We start from the raw sequence: 17,308 nt of genomic DNA, 5'->3' as shown, positions 1-17,308 counted from the left end.
ACCTCATATGAACTTCTTGTTTACAGAAAACTTTAGTGGCAGCTACACAGCCACTGGATTTGAGGGGATCGACAGTTCCACAATTCTCTGGACACACTGCCCTGTGCCAGGAGCTTTCAGCAATGGCCCATTAGACAGTGTGCTGTCGGACACTGCTGCTTGCCAGTCACCACAAACACGGCCATAAACATCCAACGGGCCACATTTATGACTCAAATGCCGACACACACACACACAACATAAATAAAAACACAATCAGATTTCATAGTTATTTAAAATCATAATCTGTATAGATCTCAGGCCAAAATGTTCGTGTAGCTAAAGATGACGGAAACTCATATACTAGGGATGGGTCAGAATGATTAACAATCCATTGGTTATCCAACATATATGACTAACCTAGGGCGTGAAAAAGGCAAAATAGTTCAACGTCGAGCAATAACTGAAATCGCTTAGCTTGATTCAGTAAATTATCGGATAACGGAGGAGCGTCTAAAACAGGAACATCATTCGTTGCCCTTAAACGACTTCGTATAAGATAACTGCAATGGAATGTTTAGTTTTTTTTTTTTTAAGATAACGCCTTGCTTAGCAAAGTAAAGTATGAAAGAGATAACATGAGAAGTGTAAGCCAAAAAAAAAAAAAGCCTGAAAATGTATTTGTGCATGTATGCCATGACTCTCCAGCCTTAATATGGAGCTTTTTCTCTGTGAAAAGACTTCCAGAACGATTTACATCAGAAGGAAAACATCTACTACAGTTTTAATTATTTATCATGTTTTGGTTGAGATGAATGCAGAGCTGGAGCCATAGAGATTTTAGCATGCTAACACTCAACTGCTGGACTGTTAAATACAAAACTTCAGAACATTATGCATTAATTAATCCTCTCTGAGTACAATATTATCAAGACACTTAATTCAAGACCTAAAAAAATGATCACTTTGGTGTATAATATTTTAAAACAAATATGCAGAGATACTTAATAACCTGCAATATGATTTTTTTACAGAATTTAAAATGTGTTTTATATGCATACAACATTAAGTAATTAACTACAAGTATTAAAATGCTGAGCAAACAAACAAACTAAATGTAAATATTAGATGAAGTTTACTTTTTACAACTGTTGTATTGGCAACTAAAATGAAATAAGATTGCTGAAGCAATAAAATGATTGCAATGAAAAGGCTAAATATTAGTGCTTTTTTAAATAATTAAATCGATCCATAAGCCCTTTTGTTTACAAAATGTGCGAATTATTTATTTATTTATAATACACACAAATACAGAAATATTTTCAAGTGTATTAATATAAGAGAGTTTGTAATCATAAAATGTATATTATAAATGTATTTAATATATAAACATTTTTTCGAAATATATACTTGTCTGTTATATTATATATTAATATACTTTATATTATGTCTGTACATAATATATGAGTATATATATATATGTATATATATATATATATACACAAAGTACACATTTAAATAAAAAATATATATTTGGATGCAATAAATCATGATTTGTTGTTTGACAGCACTACTAGTTATACAAAAAGCACATAACATTACAAAAACCCAAAAACTTCTTATTATATATATATTCAAATATTAAATATTCAAAGATACTAAAAGTATATCAGTAATAATAAATAACACTCACTTACAGCTTCAGAAATGTATTAATCTTTGAATCCTTATAAATGTCTAGCAGATGCATTTTACTATAATTCTTGCCTGTTAAATAAAAGTAAAAAGAATGAGAGAAGATTAACAATGGCTAAATAATAACAGCATTTTAAAAAGACGTTGAGGAAATTTATGGTTATGGCACCAGAAATCACAGATCAGAATAAAAACCGTTAACACCACTGATGATATTTGATTTAAAACTTACTTGGCTAAAATGCAATCGACACATCTATCAATTCAGTACGACTATGGAACCTACGATCCATACTGTAAACATTTGCACATCTCTAATGCTGTTTATTTTGTATAAAGCTTTTTGTGTTTTAGACGCCATCATAATCCGCTACAGGTTAGTTGGGGGAATTTTATATGATATTGTTTACAAGCCAGCCGTGAAGGAACCACGGCTTTAACCGGAATAAATCAGTTTGCCTTAGGATCAGCATGAACCTGGTTTGAAAACAAGAGTGGCAACTTCAGGCCCTCACGCCGATTTCTCACCAGAGACCTCGTGACCTGCTGGTGTGCCCTGACCGCCTGACACACCGCCCCTTTACTACTGCAGATCTGAAAGTGCTACCGCAATGCTCTCACGGTCTGAAGAGGCCAAACCTGGGGCATGACATACACTCTATTAGCATACTATTATCTATTCATAGCAGGAAGTGTGGGCAGGCTGGCAATTGTTACGAGCACGAGAGAACTTCAGCTACAGCGTGTGATCTGACCTAATTCCTCTGGTTTCATGGTAGGCGCCCTCCAGACTCAATGATTTACAACGAGGAGCTGTAATGAGGAGCTGACCCATGTAATCAGAGCTCTTGAGGGGACACGAGAAATACAAATGCACTCGCAAATCCACATGGACGCATTTATGGCAGATGCCACGAAAGCCAAGTCCTTTACCGAAGCCACACTGCGCTGCGGTTCCAGCTTACCGACTCCGCCAACATTAACGGAGATGAAAATCTATACAGGCTGGCGTAAGGAAGCAAAACTTTAGACTAGAAGAAGTTGGGAACTTTTTAAACTAGTTAGCCAGAGGGGCTTCTACATGAGTCTTCTTGGGAGAAAGGAAACACTGGAAATGCTGTAATACAAAGTTCCAAGATTGATCACTTTTCTGGCTTATTCTCCAAAGATTTGTTTCAATATAAAAATGCATTTCTAAAATAATAACCACCCAGGCTAGCCTGGCAACTGCACTCACTGGAAATAAAATATCTATTCAAGTATATAAATAAAACATCCTAGAATAGAAATGACTTTCAGTGTTTTATTGGCTTTACGTAATTTTGTAATATTTTCAGAGTGTGGGGAAATACGCTGATCATTAGGCCAGCAGAACTGTGATAACATCTCTGGAACGGTCAAATAATTACAGCGCTGTTTATGAATGAAATGATGACAGAGAGCCGCTGACGCGCGGCAGGGAAACAAAATCACAAGATTCATGAACGCGGCGCCGCGTAAAAACGCCAAGCAGCACCAACTCTATAAAACCGGAGCCAAAGCCTAGAAACCAGCAGTACTGAAACCCGGTCCACAGAACGGCATGTAAACAAACTTCCCACAACCCGCCGTTTAGACGCGGAACAACTGACGCGCGTCAAAACGCGCCCGCGTACTTGGAAACGGAGACGCTTTCACGCTTAAAGATACAGTCTTACCCCCGCAGGACGGTGATTCCCCGCCTTCTCCTCCCAGGAGACGCGTTTTTGGTTTTCGCGGTTTACTGCCGGCGTCTCATCCACCTCTTGGCGCGCAGCGCCCGGCGCGTCCAACTTCAAACCTCGCGAGAGACGCGACGGACCTTTATTTACGCGCATTTAAAGGCTTTAGGCGCTGGCAAATCCGGAAGCGGTTCGCAACAGGGAAACGGAATAGCACGAACCATTCCATAAACCAAAAAACCAACCAAGCACGCGCGCCTTTATGAATTTCCATTTTAAACTAATAAATACGAGGACACTGATTCATCGGATAAGGAGGTCATCGCACTAATTAGGGTTTGTTTGGTTAGCTCCTGTTTGCTTTGAGCAAAAGCCCAGATGTAGTATTTTAGCTAAAAGCCATGGTTTCTATGAATCTGTTTCATGTTTGGGACACAGACGTGAGTCACTGGCTAGTGGGTGAACCGTGTTGTGGCTCATTGTAGCCCAGAGTGAATGACTTGCTATCTTGGAGGAGGAAAGTCTAGTTTAGTACTTCAGGCTTAATTCTTCCATCTAACTTATTTACATGATTTGACTATGTGTGATATGTATGTTTTTGGTCTGATGAATTTGTGTTGACATTTTTAAATGATATTATTATTTGAAGTAATATTCAGTGGCATGTGGTGAATTCTCTAAAACGAGGCAAAGCCTCGCCCACAATGTATTTTTGAACAAGAAACCATGTTATAAAACGTTTATTATGCCACTTTTATTAAAGCTCACGTGTTTGGTGGGTTTTTAAATCGCTTTATTCTACTAGTTTTTTTTAGCATTTTTATTAGAGGTAAATCTATTCTAAACACGTAATGGGCCGCAGATGCTACAGTGTAACTTTCATCGAGCTGACCCGAGAAGTCGCCGGAAAGTGGTTCATTGGCAGATCATCATTTCAAGTTGGGTATGGAGTTGACCTGATCATGTCCAATGGATGAGTCGCGACTTAAAATGAATCCACCCATGTCCACTCAGTTTGACCTCCCGGGATATATTCCCTGAACCCTTGCATTGAATATTTCTCGCTTCACTATTGTAGAGTCAATTATTACTATTGCTATTTTTTCCCACAAAAGTTTTTTGTTATTAAAATGCGGGTCTATATTACCCAGAAGATCTCTCCTACTTCAAGCCTCCATTTAACCAAAAGGGCCTGAGTTATTCTGTGCTTTCCTGATAGTTTGCCGGGCAAGACAGATCAGATAACGTTTTATTTCCTGCAGAAATATCTATACCAGAGGCAAATACGAAACGCTTATGATGTGGATAAGTTGTGGGTTCATTTACCTGGCAGGTTCATTCATGATAAATGACTGAGACACACACAGCACCACAAAGAAACAAACTGGAAGTAATTTTATAGTCTTTTAATAGCAGCAGCTTCCTCAACGTGATTACTGCTCATTTCCGCTTATTCGATCTGTTCGTCCAGAGCGGGAATATAAAAGTTTGTTCTTATAAGGATCGGTGAAATGAGTGGAAATACGCGCCATATCGCACCAATTCATGCTGATGTATTTTTAATATTCTTAATGACAATTATTGACGGCTGTGTTATGATTTTTCCTAAAAGCTGAATCAAAATCGTGCGCGCGCGCTCAATACTCCCGATGTCTTGACAGATCTGCGTTAGACTTCCTGTAATTTCTGCTGTTTGCTTTTCTTCTTTTCCGTGGAACTGTTCTTGTAACAGAATATAGCTTGAATGAAGGTTTATTCTGCCATCTCTTTACTTCCGACAATTGCTTTTTCATTCAAAGTCTTACTGATGACAATTAGGAAAAACTGTCGCTGTTGGCATTTAAAAATAGAAATGATTTTCATCCACACATCACGATCTCGATGAGGACAGTAGCTGTTGACACCTGATCACTGAAGTATGTTTTGCCGGAATAATCAAACAGATTTGGCTTAAAGGTGCATACTAGGGAAGATAAGGGTGTTATACAGCCAAGTAGTGTTTTTGGTGGTGGGTTACCCAGAGATGTGTAATTATTCTGGTGATTGGTTTTGACAGATTCTTTTCTTCTGTGTCTGAGAGATTTTGTGAAAACTGTACGTAGTAATTTTTCATCATCTGTTCACGGACTAGTTATGTCAAAAAAAGGAAGATAGGCCAAAATGACTACAGACGATACTCACATAGATTTAGAGAACGCTGCACATCATTTGCTAACCAACTTCTAAAGTTTAGAATGGGTGCCGAGTCCAAACAGCTAATAAAACATTACAGCAATCCATAAGTAATCCATACCATTTCAATCCATCAATGAATTTGTGTAGCTAAAAGGTGCATGTTTTTCTGGGCAGGAAATATTTCTTTAAGGGTTATATAGGGTCTGAAACAAGCCTCTGGGTAGTATACGTAATAATAAGAGATTTTTGCCTCAGTATATCCCATCACTATTTATTATTTATTTATACTCACTTATATGCAAATGTACAATAATAGAATTTAAGGAAAATCACAATTTTTAAAATTAAAATGATTTACTCTAACAAGGTTAAACATTACAGATTTTTTTAATTTTAATATATTAATGCATTGATGTAGTTATTGCATGTCTATAAAATATATAGCTGTCTATGAACATATCATTTTTAAACGACTATTCATTGTTTGTGAAAATTGGTCAGATTCCCGCTGCTTAATCCAGCGTTATTGGTTAGTCTTTGTTGCCAATCTGTCAAAATGAAGCATATCGTGTGTGTTCTAAAATTTGACAAATTAAATGTTTTGTAACACGCTTTATTTTACATTCAGCGTTTCCTCGTGAGACCTGCCACATAAAAGCGTGGTGTGGCGTTTCCAATGTGCTGATGAGGGTTTCTAAGACCGCTGTTCTCATCATACTGGGATCAAGCTGTGTAAAAGAGAACTGAATGTCGTTTGGATTAAAGCTCCATTTAGGCGCACCTCATCTTCTAATCGTGTCAAACCGGGCTGGGACTCGAGGGAGTATTTCCAGTCTGTCTAATTTAGAGACTTTTTCTGTCCTGGGCATCGCCTCGTGGTTATCTGTTTCCATCTTGTTTATAAAATTACGTTCTTTAGACTTTTCGGTTCTCAGCTATCAGAGCACGTGTTCAGGCAGTGCGGCGTGAGAAAGATAAAGAAAAACAGATAACCTACATTGTGCGGTGCAGGTAATAGAAATAGTGCACCTCTAAGCAGAAAGTAGAGAAAGTGTCGAATCTGCAATCAGCCACATCCTCAAAAAAAAACTAGTTAAGGCCCAGAGCGCAAAGTTGTTTCCAGTTCACAGGGGCTACCAGACTCTGAAGACACAAAACGTCGATTCAGCATTGTGAGAATAATTTCTTCTCTGCTAAGACCTGTGAAGGTCAACAGGTCACGTCTCCACGGATCCAGCAGAAGAGAAGAGCGGTAAAATCGACACCCGAGGACGCAGAGAACTTGGAATAGCTAGAAGTATGGCTTGCTCATGCATCGGATATATGATTTTTGTGATGGTGTCAAAAGATCATGCTGTGATTGTTCAAATAGTTTTAGCTGGTTAGCATGATCTGGTTAGTCTGTCGTAATTACACCAGCAGGTTCCTAAAAAGCATCTTTTCACATAAACTAATTAATTGCAAAGAGTTGAATATTCTGGTAAAAGGGACGTTGTTTTGTCTTTTTCTGGGCTTGTAGGATGTACTTGGTTTAGTTTTAAAGAAATGAAGATGGTTGATGGCTGCACAGAGAATCTGTTCCTTGAAACATATTTAATAAATTGCATTAATATTAATATTATTATTATTATTATTATTATTATTATTTCCTTCTTTTATTTATTTAGTATTTTTATTGCTATTATTATTTTATTAATTAATTTCAGTATTTATTATTATTTTATCTTATTTTAAATTCGTAAAATTATTATTTAGTGAACAAAAAAACATAGCTTGAAGATATCTAATTATGCTACCTTTCACCATATTTATTTATTTTTATCGTTTTATCGTATTTATTTTTAACGCTTTATTTTTTCTTTAATTAACATAGTTTTTTGTATTTCTTTTCAAGCTTATGCACTGCAGGTCTGCTCAACAGAGCTTATGCATCCCAGTGTTTGGGTGAATATTGTGGAATTATAAACAGATAATGCTTTTTTTTTAATCCGAAAATGATAGATAAGCTTTCTTCAGAGGCCTACTGTTAACTATTTCTTTAAAAAAATACAACCTGGGCTAAACTGTAAGAAAAAACAAGTTGTTTAGGTACCGAGAGTTAAAGCACAATATGACAAGCAAAAATGAAAAGCACTGTATGGGTACCAGGCTCGAAGTTCATAGGGTGTGAACAGCCGTGGGTAAGGGCTGGGCCTGGAGAAATGAGAGCGCATGCATTGAAACATCTTTTAAAAATGTAAACTTAGGAGCGTATCTAGGGGCACGACTCTCGTGGGAAGACAGCCCAGACATCTGCTGTTTTTAGCTTTATAAATATTTAGCATGGAGATCAGGCAACCAGAGGTGAAATGTACTTTTGTACTCTTTTTTTTTTTTATACAGGAGCTTCTGTGATGGTGAAAACTTCTCAGCAACATGCTAAATCATCCAACACTGCTGGCTAAAGTGTATAATAGGAACTGCGGAGGAGTGTAGTCACACATTGGCGCCTGCACCCTTTGACAAGCTGCTAGTCAAAGGGCAAATGCTCTGGGCAGCAATTAGTCATATGCTACAAATTAGGGGAGGTTAAGATAAGATTGTGTAATGTAGTTGTCTAAATAAGTAGACACTAAAGTGTAAGGAAATAATATGTGATTGTTATGAACCGCAATAACTTGCAGTGATATATTTCATTTCACTTTGAGGTTTACCTTTTACAGGATGATAAAATGCACAATGAACAAAAATGCAAAGGATCATATGGAGGAATAACTACACACTAAAAAAGTACTGCTTACAAATATATTTGCTGTAAGCTAAAGCTAACTACTAAATAAATAAAACATATATGCTAACTGAAATATATATATTTGTGTGTGTGTGTGTGTGTGTGTGTAAAAGGGTGCGCCAAATACCAAACCTGGCCTCTTGTTCTCTGGCTGAACTTAACAATGGCGCTCAACTTCGGTGACAATCAATCAACGATACAAAACTTAACTACACACAAGTTCTCTCAACAAAGCGTTACCTGCGTCTAGCGTATGATGTCTGCGAAAGCCATGTAATTTTTTTTTTTAAATTAAAGTTTTCATCTTGCTTTCCATTTAAAAATAGCAGAGGAATCGTTGAAGATGTAGTTTCAAGAATAACCTATGGACGTGGTTCACTTTCTTCGCGAGCACACAATGAGATCCCCTATGTGAATAGCACGCTACAATGGTGAAGAGAACACGTCAGATGATCCTTTAAAGTGGGTCGCAGCCCCATTTTCCTTTTAATACATTCCTCAGAAAGTCTTGAGTTATGAGTCAGAATTTAAGCATTGCTGTGCGGCTTTACAGCCTTGACTACCTTTTCAGCTCACAAAAGACATCCCCTCTGTTGTTCTTACATTATGGTGCAGCTTAGAGCTTTTAGCTGGAAATACTGTCGAAACGTCTTTTTTAAGTGAAGAATAAGCGTTATTTATTTGCCAATCTCAGGCACACTTATGACCTTGTGCGCTTTACTTCTCAGAAAACAGCTGGGAAAATTGGCTAAAATGTGCAGAAAGCACTCCAAACGACGAAAGTCAATAGAAATGAAATCGTAAGATCTCGCAGTGTTTTTCTCTGTTAAGCACACACACACACAATCTGGACTGCATCGCTGCCTGGGTCTGAGCAGTACTGATTGAACTACCTTATGCAAATGTGCTTTGAAACGAGCTTCGACTGCACTGCGTTGTTTCAGCAGAGTTTTCTGGTTTGTATGTAATGGGCAGTGAATCAATGAAACATCACACGCTTTCTCATCCTCTCTGTCTCTGATGCAACACTCTACTATGTTACAGTCGCTAAGGCAAAGTTCACTCTCAGTTCACTCGCCAGCCATCTTGGCAAATAATTCCCGGACATTATTTTCATCTAAAGTACGTGCAGTGCAACTCCTGACTTTGATTCGGAAAGATTCGATTCTTCCTTTTGTGCATTTTACTGAAAATAAAACGACAAGCCATTTACAGTGCTAAAATCCAACTTTTAGCTGATAGCCATTGGAACACAGCTGCCTGAGAGTAGTGTGTCCAGACCCATCATCTGCTGGTTCTAGCTGGTCTTTATCCGTGTCACTGCTGCTGGGTTTGTATGGAGACTCTATGTCTCTATGTCTAACACGTAAAATGTTTGGGTGTTGGATTAGTTTTGTATAATCAAAACAAAAAAAGCCAAAACTTTTAGAAAAAAAGAGGGACATATGGTCCCCTATGAAACATAGTCACTGTCCCAATGAACATGCTTATAACTATCTTAAAATAGCAACCTATGCTTGTTGGAAATATATTTTTTAGCTATTTTTAAACCATACCTATATACACTGCCATTTCCATTTCTTGTACAGTTTTACTAGAATCAGTAACACCGCCATTTATTCCTTTACACAAATTGTGCTTATAGGGTAAATTTCAACTTATTTTTGTATTACTTTTAAATATATTACGCTAATGCTGCTGAGGAAAGCAACGTGTAGATGTTGACCAAAAGGTCTCAATAGCGCTACTACTAGCATTTTCGATTAGTCTCGAGCACAAACATCTCGATTCATCTGTCTTAGGATTAAACTGAACACTCTTTAAGCACCATTCACTGACATTTTGAATCTGAAATAATCCCAAACATGCATGAAGCAAAACATATGATATCATCTTGTTACAACATTTAGAGTTGTCCACTGTTTGTTTCAACGCAATGTGGGGGCTGTGATATGGACTAGCTGTTGGGTCTAATTTCTAGAATAATTTTATTTGACAAAAATGGACCAATGGATTTGAAACTAACTGTTCATTGATTTTCCAGTTGTTTCCCCAAAGTTGACGTGTAAAATAAAAAGGCCACGCAAACCCTGCTGCATTGTGGTTGCTGTCTGAATGTGTTCCATGGCTCAAACGGCAAGAACGTATGTAAAATTTCAGATCACCGTGATTTAGTGAGCTACCGTGATAGCTTCCTGAAGCTTATAGGCCTGCCTGAGCGCCGATGAACCATGCAGATCTGCTGATCTCAGGTCAGTTTTTCCCACGATGCATCAGTGCATAAGGAACTGCCACGTAGTGCTGACCCAGGACCGCGGAGCCAAAACCCTGCGCGTCTGGCCATCATACAAAACACTCTCAACCAACCAACACGTTGTTTAGTGCCCTGCCATGTATACACTTGTGCAGGTTTTGCCACAATGTGCATTTGAAGTATGGATTTTATTGAGGCCATATTTCCCATTTTGGCCTTACTTTCCTTAAATTATTGTGGACTCAGTGAGGGGAGTGAAGCGTAGCTGCTTCAAATGAGATGGAGGAAGAAAGACAAAAGACAGGGAGGGAGAGTAAACAGAGCCTGACCTCTTTCTTGCGGCGGCGGGGGACTTTAATTAAAAGATGCTGAGAGAGAGCCAAAGAACAGGAGAAGTAAAGGATGCTCGGATGAACGGGCTAGTCCTGACTAAATGAGGAAATTAGCCGTGGTCGGCCATTACTGACTGCATGGTGGTTATTTGGTGAGAGTTCAAAGTGTGATTAGGTAAATATGGTTGAGCAAAGGTTGCAGAACCTGTAAACACTTTCAACAGTAGCGTCTTTAAGGATTGTCTCACTCATCGCCACTTTTGTGACTCATTTGCATGCTGAAGGTCTCATGGATGCATCTTAAGGATGGAAGGCCAGTTAGATGACTCAGCACACCAGTGTCTCCATTCACACGGTCATCTCTGCATTGAGCCTGTGAACAAGAAAAGTAGTTCTGAAAAGTGTTATTCAGTACGAGGATGGCAACAGACAGGCAGAATCTCTGTGAATCTCTGCACAAAGTTCTAAAAATAAGACATACTACAAAATATTACATTTAAAAATTGTAGGTTATTTCATTATATTTTATTTGTCTTTTCACATTGAGAAAGCTGAAAAAAATGATAAAGATCATAGTAAAAAATTAATTTAATTAATTATTTAACGTCAAGATGCGATTTTGACACAATTGATCAAATGTTAAATTAGATCATATCAGATCTAATGTAGACAGGCCTGGCACATGTAGCCGTCAAGAAGTAAAATATAAATATTAGGAAAGTGAAGGTAGAAATTTATGGTGCACATACAGAATTTGTCACAAAGGTATAACGTTTTGAAAAAACAGAGGGCAAATAAAAATGGATACATAGAAATGGTCTGCTTGTTATTATTATTATTTATACTAATGCCAATTGTGTATAATGTATGTATATCACACACATGACTTTGAAAGTCTCTAATGCCGATCAAGGTTGTATTTATTTCCATTAGAAAATGATCTGACAAAAAAAAAGAAAGAAAGGGCGCTGCTGATAGGATAAAGTAATTATTAAAAAAAGATCAAGTGACTTGATTGTGATTCCTGAGACACATTTTGTACTTTTGTTGTTCCTTTGCTTTCGTGAAAAGTGGCTAAAACTTCACCGCTTGTTGAGAATGATGCCTGAGTGTATTCGATTGTGTCTAATTTCTAATTGTAGAGGTGGGAATAACGCCCTCCACTGATGCTGGAACAATGGTGAGATATGACAGGGCCAGAAATGTACGTGGCTTACAATCGCCTTAATTGTATCGCTGAGACGAGGAACGAAATGACTCTCCTCCACTGATGATGGAATAAATGATAGCTGTTCAAGCAACGTCTCCGGGCCGTGATCCTACACTCAATCACAAAGCACCTTTCGTATCTGACGCCGCTCGATGCCGCAGATGGATTTTCAAATCTGATACTCTGGAATTTACCTCGATTTCATTTTAGTGCCATCCCGCCTCATATTCCATAACGGTGCTGAAAAGAAAGATATTAAGAATCCACACAGAGAAACAAATTACTTTACAGAAGCGCCTCGCATTTTTAATGCATTCCGCTTATTTTTCTTATTTATTACAGTGAAGCTTTCCAACATTTGCCCCAGCCTCTTCATCGTGGAGCATTAAGCTCACACAGAGCTGCAAATCATTCGCAGAACAATGAAGCTGCTCAGACTCATAGCTGTTGATTGGTTTGTATTGTGTGTGTGTGTGTGTGTGTGAGTGTGAGTGTGTGAGTGTGTGTGGCATTTGATTAAACCTGAACTGATTTATTCATGTTAAAGGGCCAGTCATGTAGTCATTCAGGAGTCATCTGAGGTGATGATCTTTGAGGTGACTGATCTTTTTTCATTAGTTTTTGCATTTTGTAGATTTCTGTTTGGTGATAATATATCGATTTTATTTTTGGAAACTTTCAAAAGGGAGAGTGATCATGATTTGTTATTATTATTACATATTATTATTATTATTATTATTATTATTATGAATAAAAAATATTTTCAACAAAGGCACATAATAATAAAAATAATAAAAATGCTACAAATAGTATTTATTTATTTAACTTTCTTTTGAACTTGCTATTGTTTTGACCTTTTCTAATTATAAGTTTATTAGTAAGTGGAATAAACAAACATTTTAAGTTATTTATTTATTTACTTACTTTTATTTATCTGTGTGCTTTCTTGCTTTATTTATTTAATACACCTAACAGACAGTAAAAAGCATTTATTTTTTTATTTAGCTATTTCAATATAAGCTAATAATAAATACATGATTTATTTATTGTTTGTTTGTTTACTTATATACTATAAATGTATTTATCTATTTTATACAACTAACATGTGTTTAGTACAAATAAATGTATTTATTTTTTATTGAATTATTTTGGGCATATATGGTTTAACAATAAATATATTATTTATTTAATGTTTGTTTTTCCAATTTTTTCCATTTTCATTTCTTATAATGATCAGATATTTATTTATTTATTTTCTTTATTCATTCAGATTGATGACAAATAAATGACATTTTGTGTGCGGAACTTCAACACTTATTTTCTTGGTTCAAATAAAATTCACTTAACATCGATATATTAACTCATTGACTTCATTATATACTTAATAATAAGGCTACAAGTGGCAGAAATGACTGCGAAGTTTATCATCAGTAATTACCATCTCCTGTACAGCAGCATCATTTGCGGAAGCCTCCACAAATATCACGGGGTTTATGTGAATTTCCACTTTGGTGGCCAACTTCTCTCGCCTCCAGGTTAACGCCACGCCTCCTTTTCATTGCCTGGAGCCGGGCTCCCCGACATCAAACACCGAGCACCCAAACAGACACTAACCTCAACGAATCGCAGCACGCCCCTTTAATGGGTCTTCACAGGAAAAGCGACGGAGAACAGCGGAGAAACGAAGGCAGACTGGAGCAAGCGCTTGCATGAGAAACATTCAAATGTTAGCTCAGGCCCCAAAAATAAAAAAAATCTGTCATCATTTACTCACTCCCAGCGCTGCTTCTAGTCCTGATGACTTTCTTCCTCCGTGGAATTGAACCCAATACCTATAACGCCAATGTTCAATGTTAAACAGTACACTACTCCCATTAAAGAACTTTTTAACATTAAATGCAATTAAACATTAATTATTATTATTTGCATATTCAGTGTGAATAAAAAAACTCACATCTGCTGATCTTCAGCAAATACACACAGATTAAATACAGTCTCGCATGACTGCCTCCCAGGATCATTTACTCCAAGGCCATATTGATTCATTAATAAATCAAGACCCAATGTATAGATCTGGGACTTTCTTAAAGTAATAAACACCAAAACATCCCCTCGTAATGTCTTTTCTAAGCGCCTTCTGGAAATGATTTTCACAGTCAGAAGTTTTAGATTATAGGCTAACTCTGGTCCATGATGTTGACACAAATTATTTGTTGATGCTTTTAAAGTGGATCTATTTTGAGACTCGATTTATCCAATGAGGTTTTAGCATGTGGAGGAAAAAAAAACATCAATGCCGGAGACCTAAAATTAACGCATTTGATTGTAATATCAATAAATACCTCAATGCATCAATAAGAGACTTCCAATAATCAATACCATTGATCTTGAACCTAATTAAAGTATTTATATGCATATGTATAGTAAAAGTAGTTATAATAAATGCAAATGTTTCACATGATCTAAACAGTATTTTTAATAAACTGTTACATAACTATCATTTGCAAAAATATATACATGGGGCTAATATATATCATTTTTAGGATATTTTATATTTAAGTTATTCGTCTATTTTAAATACAAATAACATGGAATGCTAGTAGAACAAAATGCAAACAGATTATGTTATTTTATTCATATTTTAAATATCCTCATTCCTTAAATATCCTTTAATTTTTAATCTAAATACTTTATAGTCAAAATAAACTGACAGCTGTTAAAAACATTAAAGTCTGTACAAAATTTGATTGATTGATAAATATATAGTTTTAAACTGAAATAAATCAATAAATGTATCCAGTACAACAATTTCCATTTATTTATTCATTTGTCCCCTACTCAAATTTGATTTATTTGAATTTATTTTGTATAAAGTAGTTCTTTCTCAAAGATGGATTATTCATGGGTTATAAGGCGCTGCAAATGAAAGAATGAATGAAATATGAAGAAAAGACGATTATTTGCCTGTTTGCTGTTAGTGCCTTTGAAACCCATTTAGAGAGCTACTGTCGCGGTAAAAAAGCACCACTGCTTTGAGTTCTGGACGAATAACATACACATTTTCGATAGATTAATACCGTCTCATTTGTTCTATAAATGTTCTTTCTTATCATCCGGCTGAGTTATCACTGATGATCAATCTCTATCATACGCTTCATTCTTAATTTCCTATCTCTGTGCAAAGCTCAGACGGGCAAACAAAACTTAACCTTTATAAACACTTAACAGTTTTTTTTTTCCCTTCTCAAGAAGCCGAATCTTCCATTTGTGCTTTGTTTGGTTTTTTCTCTCAATGCGGAAACCATTAACCTTTCCGGCTCAATTACAAACTAAAAGTAATGCCGATAAAACATCCCGAGCTTTTCTCTCAAACAAATGCGTAAGCATCCAATACAGCGGCCCCTGTTCAACGCTCCAGACGAAGCACGCCAGATGATGGAAGTTTCTGATTACACAATTAACCTCTCCTCGATGAGCTTGTTAACAACAGTATCTTCACCCAAAACCCAGGCTTTATGCTAATTGCTCCGCTTTGGGGTGAATTCGAAAGAACCGAGAAGGGCCGAGTGGGTGAGGTGGAGGGTCCCGTCCGACGGACGGGACATGGATTTGCTGGACTCAGACGCCGGCGAGTGCCAATTAAAAAGTTAATGAAGATTCGTTATCGCTCACGCAGTACAGCAGGGAACTCTATCTACAGAGGAGTACGCGCATCGAACACAGCTGGAGCAAATAACCGACACGGATGTCACTCAAAACACAGCTCGTGGTCGCAAAAATTACAGTAACTGGACTGGTGACAAAGTATAAAGCTTCAGATACAGCAGCGCACTCGGGAAACAAATCTTTAAACTTATAAAAATATGCACACTCGGTTTGTTCACCAAATGCTTTTTTAATGCACTGTAAAAGCTGCACGCGAGCGTGTAGCGATGCAAGCCGCTTTTACTGTTATTATTAATCAGGCAAGCATTTTCACAAAACGTCAGAAATTGTTTGTTCGCCTTGAATATCCTGCAATCAGAACATTTTAGGTAATGCCAGCTTCATGCATTGAAGGTATTCAGAAATTACCAAATGGAAATCTTAAAAAACGTGATTATAAACGCACATAAAATCAGAAATCACTAAAACTGAACTAAATGAAAAACCAAAATAAAATAAAAACTAGAACTAGAAAATTGTAGTCATAAATAACTTAAAATGTGTTAACTTTAATATCTAACTTAAGTTATACCACTTTCTATTACTTTGATGTTATTATATTTGATATTTTATAAGAATATATCTGAAAAATATATATATATATATATATTTATATATTCATGCATGTGGATTGGGATGCAATTAATCATAATTAATCAGTTCACAGTACATGACATTGCAATATAATAATAATACACACATTAATAATAATAATTGTCATTATTATTATTTTTAAATAATATTAATAAAAAGTAATTTTAAATAATACTATAGTGTAGCTATAATAGAACATTTAAAAATTACTCACAACAGCAAGAAAAAAATGTTACCACTTTAAATATTAAATAATTAAATAATTATGTTTTCTTTAGTAAACTGAAATATACTGGTTTTAATACTCTACACACAATTACTTATTAAATTTCCAAATCTGTTCACTAGTTCACTGGAAACAGAGGTCTGGTCCACAGTTGTTCCCTGACTTCCTCTTGAAGCTCTCCACACTTATTTATCTGGATTCTCTTTCAGTGCATTGAGGAGAACAGGCCCTTGCTGGAACGGAGGCTCAAGTGACACTTTGAGGATGGGCCAGGTAAACCTCCGAGGTGTGAATTATTCATGTGCACTTGATATTAAACAAATAAGCTCCTAAAGAACCGCAAGAAACACTTTCTATCCGTGTTTAAAGAGAAAGAGCACTCCCAAAAAGCTTCTTTATATTTGTCTGAGCATTTGCCAATACATTTTTTCTTCTACGACCCAGAGGAGCAGCTCCGCATACTTCTGGCGTTCCACATCTAGGGTAAAACCCGAATCCATCTCTGTTTGTCATTCTGGCCATGAGTTTGATCTAGAAAAGCAGAATCCATACTGTTTGGGTGCAAAGATTCGTGAAACGCCAAGGAAGCCCGGCCAATTTTTAATGCTGGAAATTTAAGCTGTAAAACAGGTGAGTGCAATTAATGTTTCAGTCAGAAACGTTAAGAC

The sequence above is a fragment of the Puntigrus tetrazona genome, chromosome 18, assembly GCF_018831695.1.
Source record: "Puntigrus tetrazona isolate hp1 chromosome 18, ASM1883169v1, whole genome shotgun sequence".
Classification (NCBI taxonomy): Eukaryota; Metazoa; Chordata; class Actinopteri; order Cypriniformes; family Cyprinidae; genus Puntigrus; species Puntigrus tetrazona.
The sequence above is the reverse complement of the archived record's forward strand: the minus strand, read 5'-3'. Positions refer to the sequence as shown.